At 35.9% G+C, this 10,791-nt stretch overlaps 1 long non-coding RNA gene across 1 annotated transcript; it reads left to right on the top strand.

The window, feature by feature from the left end:
• Nucleotides 1-8,182: 8,182 nt before the first annotated feature.
• Nucleotides 8,183-8,995, top strand: LOC142170575 (uncharacterized). The gene is made up of 2 exons (XR_012699834.1): nt 8,183-8,301; nt 8,699-8,995. It is a non-coding gene; the product is annotated as an uncharacterized LOC142170575 (long non-coding RNA).
• The last annotated feature ends 1,796 nt before the right edge of the window (nt 8,996-10,791 follow it).

Below are 10,791 nucleotides of genomic sequence, written 5' to 3'. Positions count from 1 at the left end.
GTTGGCCAGGCCCAAACTGTAGAAGCGGCTCCTTAGCCGCAAAAGTGGCTTCGCAGGTGCGACTTCAGGACCGCAGAAGCGGCCCGATCCCTTTTTGGCCAATTCTGCAGATGCAGCCTCCCTTCGCAGATGCGGTCCCCTGACCGCAGATGCTTAAACTGCTGAAGTAGCCAACCTCATTTAAGTCGAGCTCTAGCCATTTTTGCTCATTTTCACTCATTTCTTGGGCGATTTTGGAGCTCTTGAGAAGGGATTTCCAAATGGCATCGTGAGGTAAGTTTATCCCCCTTATTTTTAAGTTAACACTTGAGTTTTGGGTAGATTAACACCTAAAGATTTGGAGAAATCAAGGGGTTAGAGATAGACCTAGGGTTTTAATAAAACTTAGATTTTACCATGAAATTGGTTATAAAATGGAGTAGAAATCATATATTGTTGATCCTTAGGTTATAAAGAATAACTTCCTTAGGAAAATTTCGGAATCCGGGCATGTGGGCCCGGGGTCGGATTTTAGGAACCTTGCATATAGGGTTGGGAAATTGGTTTAATAATTACAATATGAACCTTTGAGCATGTATTAACTAGTTCTTACCATATTTGAATAGTTTTGGATCGTTTGGGTCCAAATTGGAGGTTTGACCGCGTTCTTGAATCGGAATATAGGCTTCGAAGCGAGGTGAGTCTCCTTTCTAACCTTGTAAGAGAGAATTGTCCCCATAGGTGAGTTAATTGGTTATGTGCTCCTATTTGTGGGGGCTATGTACGCACGAGGTGACGAGTGTCCGTACGCAGCTACTATTATGCTATTGTCCGGGTAGTCTAGGACCCAAAAGCATGCTATACTTGGAATATTTGTAATAATATTGAAAATTTGAATTGCATAAATCACATCAAAATAGTAAATGAATTTCTAAAAAGATTTAAACTTTATTTTCTTAAATTGTTAAAAGAGAATTTTACCTTTTTCTTGAGAAACTGCTTTCCTGATAAAAATGTGAACTTAATGTGGAAATATGTGTATTTATGAGTACCTGAGTCACACGTATGATTCGCGAGCAGGGTAACTCTATTATTGTGTGTGACCGTGTTGCATGTACGATTCGCGAGCGGGGTAAATAGATGCATCTATGGTTCGAGCCGTTGGACCCTCGGCAGTGCACATTTTATTATTGTTGGTTCGCGCCGTTCGACCCTTGGCATTGCTTGCGCATGATAATTGCTGCAAACTATTGGTGATTTTTAATTGTTATTGCCTCTTCCCGGCTTATGAAAAATATGTTTAAATGATGAAGAGAAATTTGGGAAATTCCCTATAAAATAAAGAATTGTCTACTTGCTTCAACCTATTGAATTGCAAACATGATTATAAAAACCCGGCTTAATATTATTGGACCACTAGTAAGTGTCAAAGTTGACCTCTAGTCTCTACTTCTTCGAGATTAGACGGGATACTCATTGGGTACACGTTATTTTCGTACTCGTACTACACTTCTGTGCATTTTTGTTGCACAGGCACATGCATCTCTAGTGGCCTGGTGAGCGTAGCAGCATGGTTGATACGGAGACTTAGGTGAACTGCATTTCCCGAGACGACCCACAGCCAGCAAGTCTCTTTCAGATTACTATATTTATTTTCTGTCCAATATTGTATTCCGGACGGTTGTTATGCTTTATTCGATTCCTTAGTAATTGATCATGCACTTGTGACACCAGGTTCTGGGATGATCACGGGATTTTCTTTCAGTAGTTAAATTTTGTAAAGACATCCTCATATATTCAATGGAGATTGTTATTTATTATTTATTTGTTTAAAGGAAATTATTTCAAAATAATTAAATAAGATGAGAATTTATCAATACTTCCATGGTTGGCTTTCCTGACAGCGGTGTCCGGCGCCATCACGACCCTTAGTGGATTTTGGGTCGTGACAACAACTCATATTCCCTCCAGCTAAGGTTAGACCAACAACTTACCTCAATTTCACGGACAAAATCAAGCCTCAATTACCGCTTTACCTCTCGGTTCCACTTCCAATTCGCTTGTATCTAGTCATAATTTACTTAATAATATCAATAATTGCTAAATAAACCAATTCTAATGCATGAATATACATTTCCTAAGATTTTTCCCAAAAAGTCAAAAATCAATCCCAGGCCCGCTTGGTCCAAACCCGAAATTCGGACCAAAATCCGATTACTCATTCACCCCCGAGCCCATGATATACAATTGATTTTGGAATCTGACCTCAATTTGAGGTCTAAATCCCCAAATTTCGATATTCCTAAGTTCTACCCAAACTTCCCAATTCCACCATGAAAACCCTAGATACTAGGATGAAATCTTGTGAAAAGAAGTTAGGCAGTGAAGAAAATGAGTTTAAAATCACTTACATATGATTTAGGCAAGAAAGAGTATTTGGAAAATCGCCTCTTATACTTTAGGGTTTTAAAAAAAAATGAAAACGGATTAAAAGTCTCGTTTATATAGCCCTCACAGATCCTCCAAACGCTGACCGCGGAAAAAGGGCCGCGGCTGCGAAGCTCACCGCTAATAGCGAAATAACGGGCGCGACCGCGAAAGCTTTGGCCTTGCCCACCGCTGACCGCGAAATCCCACTGCGGCAGAAGAATCCCCAGCGTGGCCGCGAAACCCCAGGTTTAGAGACCTGCAATTTTCTGGAATTATGTAGTACATGTCTTTTGTTTTCCTAAGTCGATACACCCCGAAGCCTATTCGTAACTCACCCGAGCCCTCGGGGCTCCAAACCCAACATGAACACAAGTCTAAAAACATCATACGGGCTTGCTCGTGCGATCAAATCATCAAAATAACATCAACGACTACGAATTTAACCTCAAATTCATGAAATTCATAAGATAGTTCAAATTTTCCATTTTCTCAACCTAGGGTCCGATTTATATCAAATCAACTCTGATTCTTACCAAATTTTATAGATAAGGCTTAAATATTATAGCGGACCAGTACCAGACTCTGGAACCAAAATACGGGTCCGATACAATCAAGTCCCAATACTAGTCAATTTCTAAAAACCTTTATATTTTTTTCAAGCACACAATTTTCTTCAAAAAGTCATTCCTCGGGCAAGGGACCTCGGAATTCAATTCCGGGCATATGCCCAAGTCCCATATTTTACTACGGACCTTACGGGACCGTCAAATCCCCGGTTCGGGTCCGTTTACCAAAAAATATTAATCGAAGTCAACTTTAATCAATTTTAAAGGCTAAATTCAATATTTCTCTTAAATTTCACATAAGAGCTTTCTGGAAGCGCGCCCAGATTGCGTACGCAAATTGAGGAGAGCTCAAAAAAGGTTTCAAGGCCTCACAATACGAAGACAGACTCTAAAACAAAAAATGACCTTTTGGGTCATCACATTACAAGAGAGAATGAGATACGAAATTTGTTACCTAGTTATGACACCATTCCTACTAAAATCCTGAAATAGCCAGGACTTGTGGCAAGGCAGGTGTTCGCTTATCCATAAGAATTTCTAGCGAACCAGGACTTGCGGCTAAGTTTTAACTTGTAATATGATTTTATAAAATTTATTTAAAATACGTTTAAAATTTAAATAATGGGGACGAAAATAAACTAATTGTATACTTCACCCATAGTTCCTTCGAGGACATAAAAGTATGTGCAAATTACACGTAAACTACTTAGATCACGTCCAACTATGCCTTGTAAAAAGAATTTAGCGGTTGTTGCAAATATATTCCGATTAATAAGTTCGGAGTCAAATCCCACAGGGAATTCCCCTATTAAATACAGCTACTAGACTTGCACAAATTCACGCAATCAATCTTCAGAAAATATTTAAGTAACAAATTGGAGGTTTACTAACTAAATATTACGTAATGAAAATGCAATAAATAATAACTAACTACGAACAGATTATAGACAAGAATTGGAATGATCTAAGATTGTGATTTTTCCTATTGTCGGAATCCTTTTCGCTACGTTTTCTATAAATTCGCTTAAGTCTTCTCTACCGATCATGAGCGCTCTGCGTGTTGTACTTCTCTCCTGAGTAACTATCACAATTTACTAGACATATTCTCCCGAATTATGCTAGCTGGCCTTAAGTACGACTCACTCGGATCGCACCAAGGTTTCATTATCCATAATCTCGCGTTTAACTCTCCGTATTGACCCCTCATATACGTTAGGAGTGATGTTGTTCAACAACTACCTAAATATGCACTCTGTCCCGAATAATGCATACTAAATAGGCACAGTCGATTGAAGGCCCTTCAATCAACAACAATAATAATATAGTTGAACAAATATAGAAAATACTACGACAAATCTATATTAACGTAACAAGAGAATCATCCTCCAATAGGTTCCATTAAAACCTTAGATTGGGAATTTAGCTACTCATACTCATAGTAACAATATCCCAAGTATTTTGCATAATAAAATTACAAAGTAAAGATGAAAGCATGTAGAAATCAATGATTCTAACTCCCAACGGGTGTCCACGAGCTATTCTTGCATCCGATTACAAAAGTTCTTCAAAAGCGGCATTTTAACTTAGGTTTATTTATATGTGTAGGAAAAGACCTATACGTGCATGCCAAGTCCTAGTCAAACCAGGAGACGAAATAAACCTTCAAAGCTCGGAATGCGCGTGCCTCAGACCTGGCCTCGCGATGTATAACGCCAGCTTGAACTCGCCTCGGGCCTGGCATCGCCAGCTTCCACGCGAGGAGGACCTCGCCTCGCCAGCTCCCATGCGAGCTAAAGGCCTGGCGTCGCCAGCTTCAACGCGCCTGCTCTAGGCCTGGCTTCGCCAACTTTCTCATTTGTAGGTTGCTCGCTTCTTTCTTTCTTCTTTTCAATTGTTTTCAAGCACGCTTTAGACTTTAAGTAATCCTTTTGCTCTACTTTCATCTCCAATTCATATACACATAAAATAGACTCCATTACGCGCAAATAAAATGTAATTTATCATTAAAACATATAAAATGCAAGACAAATAATATACTAAACTATGGAATTATAGCCACACATCACTACTCCCTCGATGCTATTATTTTTTATGATAATTTCTTTAACTATTGTTGTGAAATACTTTGAATTATTGATAATTGTGTGTTATACTATATTTTAATAATTTATATACACTGACAATATCAATAAGATTTTAAACTATCAATATATTTTAACCTGTGAGATGTTAAAATTTCCAATTAATGCTTATAAAAAAATATAAAAATATATAATTATCTGATTGTATAAATATTTTTTTAAACAAAATTTAAAATTTTAATTCAAAAGTAACAGAAAGAATAAGCAGTTCGATCCTCTAACCGGAGCGTCCTTTTCCGGTGAGAGCAAGGCTCACCACAGTCCCCCACGTATCACCCATTGGTCCCCGTTTCTCCACTCTCTCCTCCACGTCACCAAACAAATACACAAACCTCTCTGAATACTCTTGTACAGCCCCAAAGAACGCCCCACTCACTCATCTGAGAAAATCATTCATGACAGATGCGAAAGCTGGATTAATGTTGGGCGTCGGTTTGAGCGCCAGCTCGCTCCATCATGGCCTTCCATTTTTCCAGGTTCCCTATAAAGCATTAACTTTTCAGAATTTTGATATGTTTGTCATTCTAGAAAACCCACGAACGAGCAAAAGTCGATCCCAGAGGTTAGATTCCTTCTTTATTCTTAGAAACCCTAGTTTATTTTCTAAAAGGAAAAAAAAATCCTAAATTATTTGTCATTAGTTTCTGTTTCAGTTAACCATTATAATATGTATGTTAGCATGACAATGATGAAAGTCTGTTTAATTTGTTTGATTTATTTATGCATTTGCTCGGTTTAGCAAGTTTCTGAAGGTCTTGACATATAATTCAATTGTAACTAAAATAAATCTTTCATTTCTCTCTGTCAGACATATAATTCAATTGTTTTGAACTAAATTCTATGACCTTGTGACTAGTAAGCCGCTGAATTATCTTTGTGATTGAACCTGAAACGGTCTGGTTCATTTTCATTTTGTCCAGTTTTTGTGCACCTGAATTTAATTATAGTTCTTCCAGAGTTTTTCTTTTGCTTTCTTGGGACATTAATTAGTGTGATAACTTCCTGGGATTTTGGAGCGATTAACGTCCTTCATTGCATCTTTTGAGGATTAGTATTGTTATTTCAGTGCTTACAGATCATTGAACCACCGTATTTAAAGTCATTTACACCGACTCTGTTTTTTCATTTGGCAAGAGTTCAATCTTTGTTTACAATATTCTCAACAAGAGTCTATTCTTGACAGCTAATGGCTTTCTTTTCCCCTGATATTAATGTTTACTTTGAACAGGGTTTCAACTCAAACATGTCTATTCTAAATAAGACAATTGGTCTTGTGGGTATTGCTATAGCAGTTAACGAATATGTGCTGCTGTTCAGATGTAAGAAGGAACTATCCCACTTACAACAAGCACCTCAAAGACTTGGAGAAAATGGAGGAAAATGCGATATAAGCATCTGAAAACTGGAGCAAAGTGTGCAAAGAATGGGTAAAATGGAATGCTATGAAAAACAATTTGGAGGCAGATGTCTTGATTTTTTCTAAATGCTAGCCTATGAATACTTACAAAAAGGAATTAGTTAGTACTCCATGTTTTTTCTTCCTTTTCTCCATGTTCACTCCTTTTTTTTTCTTGCATGCTAAAAATTTGTGTAAGAGCTAATTGAGTAGCTTGCTCTGGTATAAAATAACGCTTGGACCAATAAAAAGTGATAGAAAAGGCGATTTTGTACCATCCTTGAATTGAGCAACACTATTTAAATGCTATCAAAGTCTTGTTCTTGTGTCATTTGATCTGCAATATCGAACTTGAAAGGTGTCACCTCTTTTCTTCGATGATACTAAAAAATTTGAAGGGGTAAGATATTTAACAGCAACTTTGGTCTAAAGCAGCAACTCTGCAAATTTCTTCTTCTCATACTCCAAGTTTAAGCTAGCGTTTGGTCACAAATTTTCAAATTTATTTTAAAAAATCTGATTTGGATGGAATTTGGTTTGAATATGAAATTCTGTTTGGACATAATTTTTCAAAATATTTTTCATTTTTTTTTTTGAAAAAACATAAAATGTGACTTATACTCATAAGTTCTAAAAACTATCAAAAATACGCAACAATACCAAACAAACAAATTTGCTAATCCTGTATATGCATAACCTTCAATTGATAATGTTCATTATCATTATCACAAAACATAGTCCTGAACATATATAAGTTTGGTACGAAGTTATCATTTTTATAATGAACTACATAATACACTATCCTAAAATCATAACCTGATATTTTAAAACCAACATCTAATAACACAATTAATAGCTATTACAATTCGTCAAATTGCAATAATTTTACAAGATCCATCGGTCCAAAAAAAAAATTATAGTAACTAGCTATTTTTTAATATAATCTCCCCACATTATACGAATAATCTGACGAATCACGCTTGTTACTTTGAGTCGATTGTCGTTCAGTTTCATCAACATCCATATCATAACCGAAATTGGGTTTTTTTATAATCTATAAAAGTTTAGGGTAATTTTTAAAATAATTTAAAAATTAAACGGTAATATTTTTGGCCAAAATCAGCTCTTGAGCTGGCTCTGGAATTTAAAAATTTGCCAAAATATGAATAAAATCTATAAATAAACAGGTATTTGTCGAAAAAAAAATTGGAAATTTTTTAACAAAATCTATGGTCAGACGGGGCTAAGTAACACTATTATTATTAGTAAAAAAAATGTTTCTATCATTATTTAAAAATATTAATTTTTGATCTTGTGGTGATTGTATGTAATTTTTAATTACGTGAATCTTATTTTAACGAATTAATTATTTCATTCCCAGAATTACCGCGAAAAAATAAGTTCAGGTCCGGCCACTATATGGAACGTGGGAGTACTAACTTTCGAGCCGTAATTCCTTTCACTCTGTCAGCGGCCGGAATATCCATTTCCGGTGAGACTCTTGGCTCAGCACAGTCAGCCACGTGTCACCTTTTGGTCCCCCTTCCCCTCTCTCCTCCGCGTCCCCAAACAAACGACAAACCTCTCTGAAGAATGCCCCACCCACTCCCACAAAAAGATCTGAGAAAAACAGAGGCGAGAGAGTTGGATTAATGTTGGGCGTCGGATTGAGTCCAGCTCGATCCAGGCCTTCCATTTTCCCAACGATCGCCTATAAAGCAAGAACTTTCCAGAATCTTCATATGTTAGTCATTGCAGAAAAAACCACGAACGAGCAAAAATCGCAGAGGTACCTTCTTTCTTTGTTTCAAAACCTTTGTTTATTTAGTTGAAGAAAAAAGTCGTAAATTACTTTTTTGTTCTCTGAAAACCCCCCTAAAAATTATCATTAGTTTCTTTTTCATTACTGTATATATGTATGTTTGCATGATACTCTGAAAGTCAGTTTTGGTGTTATACTGTTTAATTAGTTTGATTTTACTTGTATATTACTCTGTTTTCATGAGTAGTGACTAATCAAACTTCATTAATAGTGTTGTTAAAGGCAGATTTAACTTGAGTATCAGTCAGTTTCTTCACTTGGCAAGAGTTCAAGATTATTGTTGAAGAACAAAATTGTTAAGCCTTTTCTTTGTTAAGGACCTCTACTCTCGAATAGATAAAACATCTCTCTTTGCTTTGAACAGGTTTTCAACTCAAACATGTCTCTTGTGAAAGCAACTATTGGTGTTGTGGGCATTGCTACAGCAGTTAAAAGTTGTATGTGGCGGCACAAACTTCTCAAGGAATTATCCGAGTTAAAGAAACCGCTGAATACAAGCAGAAACTACTGGAATATGCGATATAAACATATGAAAACAGGAGCAAAGTTTGTGAAGAATAAAAATGGAACACCATGAAAAAGAATTGAGGCAGCTGACGGTGAATTATAAATGCTTAATATGTGTTCTATGAACACTTAGAAAGAATAACAATTTAGCTAGTATCCTTTGTCTTCCTTCTGCCTATGTTTACTTATTTTTTTCTGAGATGCTGAATTTTTGTCTAAAAGCTGATTTAGTAGAGCTTGCCCTCGTAAGAACAAGACCACCAAAACTTTAGATTTGGACCAAGAAAAACAAATGACCCTTGAATTGAGCAACAATATTGAAATGCTATCAAAGTCTTGTTCATGTGTCATATAATATGCAATATCGAACTTGAAGTGAGTCGCCTTTTCTCTTTGATGATTCTAAATATTTGAAGCGATAAGATATTTAACAGCAATTGTGTCCAAAAGTTCTCTTATGTAGTCCGTCTTATATATAATTGGATGGTGAAGCTAGCTCCTATTTCATAGTGCATCTGGTTATGCTTTCATCTTTGTTTCCCTTTGGTTCATTCTTGATCACGCTCAGAAATGGTCACGACTACTCTGAATCATCTGCACAAATAATACTTTACTACTCTTTCACATCAATATCCGATGTTATACCAAGTGTTTCCTGTTACTCTTACTTTGATATTGTTGAGTTGTGTCCCACGTCGGTGGGTTATGGGTAGGGGTGTTCACGGTTTGACGGAAAATCGAACCAAACTGATTAAGTAAATCGATATTTTTCTTGATATCTGGATTGGTTTTGGTTTTAAATTTTAAAAATCGATAATATTTGGTTTGGTTTTGGTTCTATTTTAAAAAATCGAAAAATAAACCGAACCAAACTGACTAATTATATACAAAATTTAATAATTATTTAAATACAATATAATATCTTTTTGTAAATAATTTTAAATACTTTATGCATTTTAATTGTTATTTTGAATTTTGGTTTATCCTTTTATATCTTAAAAGATTGCCTAAGCTCAAAACAATAGGACTCGACCAATTTTCTTTTCATTAAGAGACTCTAATTCTCTAACCCTCCGCACATACTTTTGCCTAACAGAATAGTTAAAAAAAACTACCACAAGAGTAAAGAAAGCAAATTCAAATTGCAAGACAACAATGACTAAGGCTTGAGAAAACAAAGGCTTTAGTTTGTTTTTTGTTCTTTCTTTTCATATAAATAGGTAAATAAATTTTCAGTTCGGAAAGACATATATAAAAAACATAAATTTAGCAAATTATTTTCAGATTGTTGTCTAGCGTTGTTTTACTATTATCGACTTATCATTAGCTTATTAAGAGTCGAAAAATCGAACCAAACCGAACCAAACCAACAACAATCAAATCGATGGTTTCTATTTAATTTGGTTTGGTTTTGGTTTTAAAATTTTAAAAACCGATTAAATTTGTTTGGTTTTGGTTTTAATTAAAACCCGATCAAATCGAACCGTGAACACCCCTAGTTATGGGTATTTAGATCTCCTTATATGGTCGTGGGCAATCTTCACCTCACAAGCTAGCTTTTGGGGTTGAGTTAGGTTAGTGTCGGATCATCCGGAACAATGATATGAATCTTCAGTTAGGTCACCACCTCCGCGTCTCCAACCGAGTCCAAAGGGATAAGATCGGGTTCAAACTTTGACAGAGTCCGATACCAAGGTCTTGTATAAAGTGAACCAAGGGACGGACGAAGGATACACACGATCTACTCACAGGACAATCAGACCTCAAGCTCTCCACGTATAATATATCCTGCCATTTTTTTTTTTTACTATTATAGCTTTCTTAGAACACTGTGCTTTAACATGTTCAAGGAAGCCCCGTGGATTCAGATAACTAATAGAACAATACGCTCTCCATCTATCCTTACTTTATTTCGTCGATAGTTCATCAATTCAATGGTTTTTAATACTT

Source organism: Nicotiana tabacum, chromosome 16 (assembly GCF_000715075.1).
Source record: "Nicotiana tabacum cultivar K326 chromosome 16, ASM71507v2, whole genome shotgun sequence".
NCBI lineage: Eukaryota > Viridiplantae > Streptophyta > Magnoliopsida > Solanales > Solanaceae > Nicotiana > Nicotiana tabacum.
Note: the sequence above shows the minus strand (reverse complement) of the source record. Positions and strands in the feature narration are given on the sequence as shown.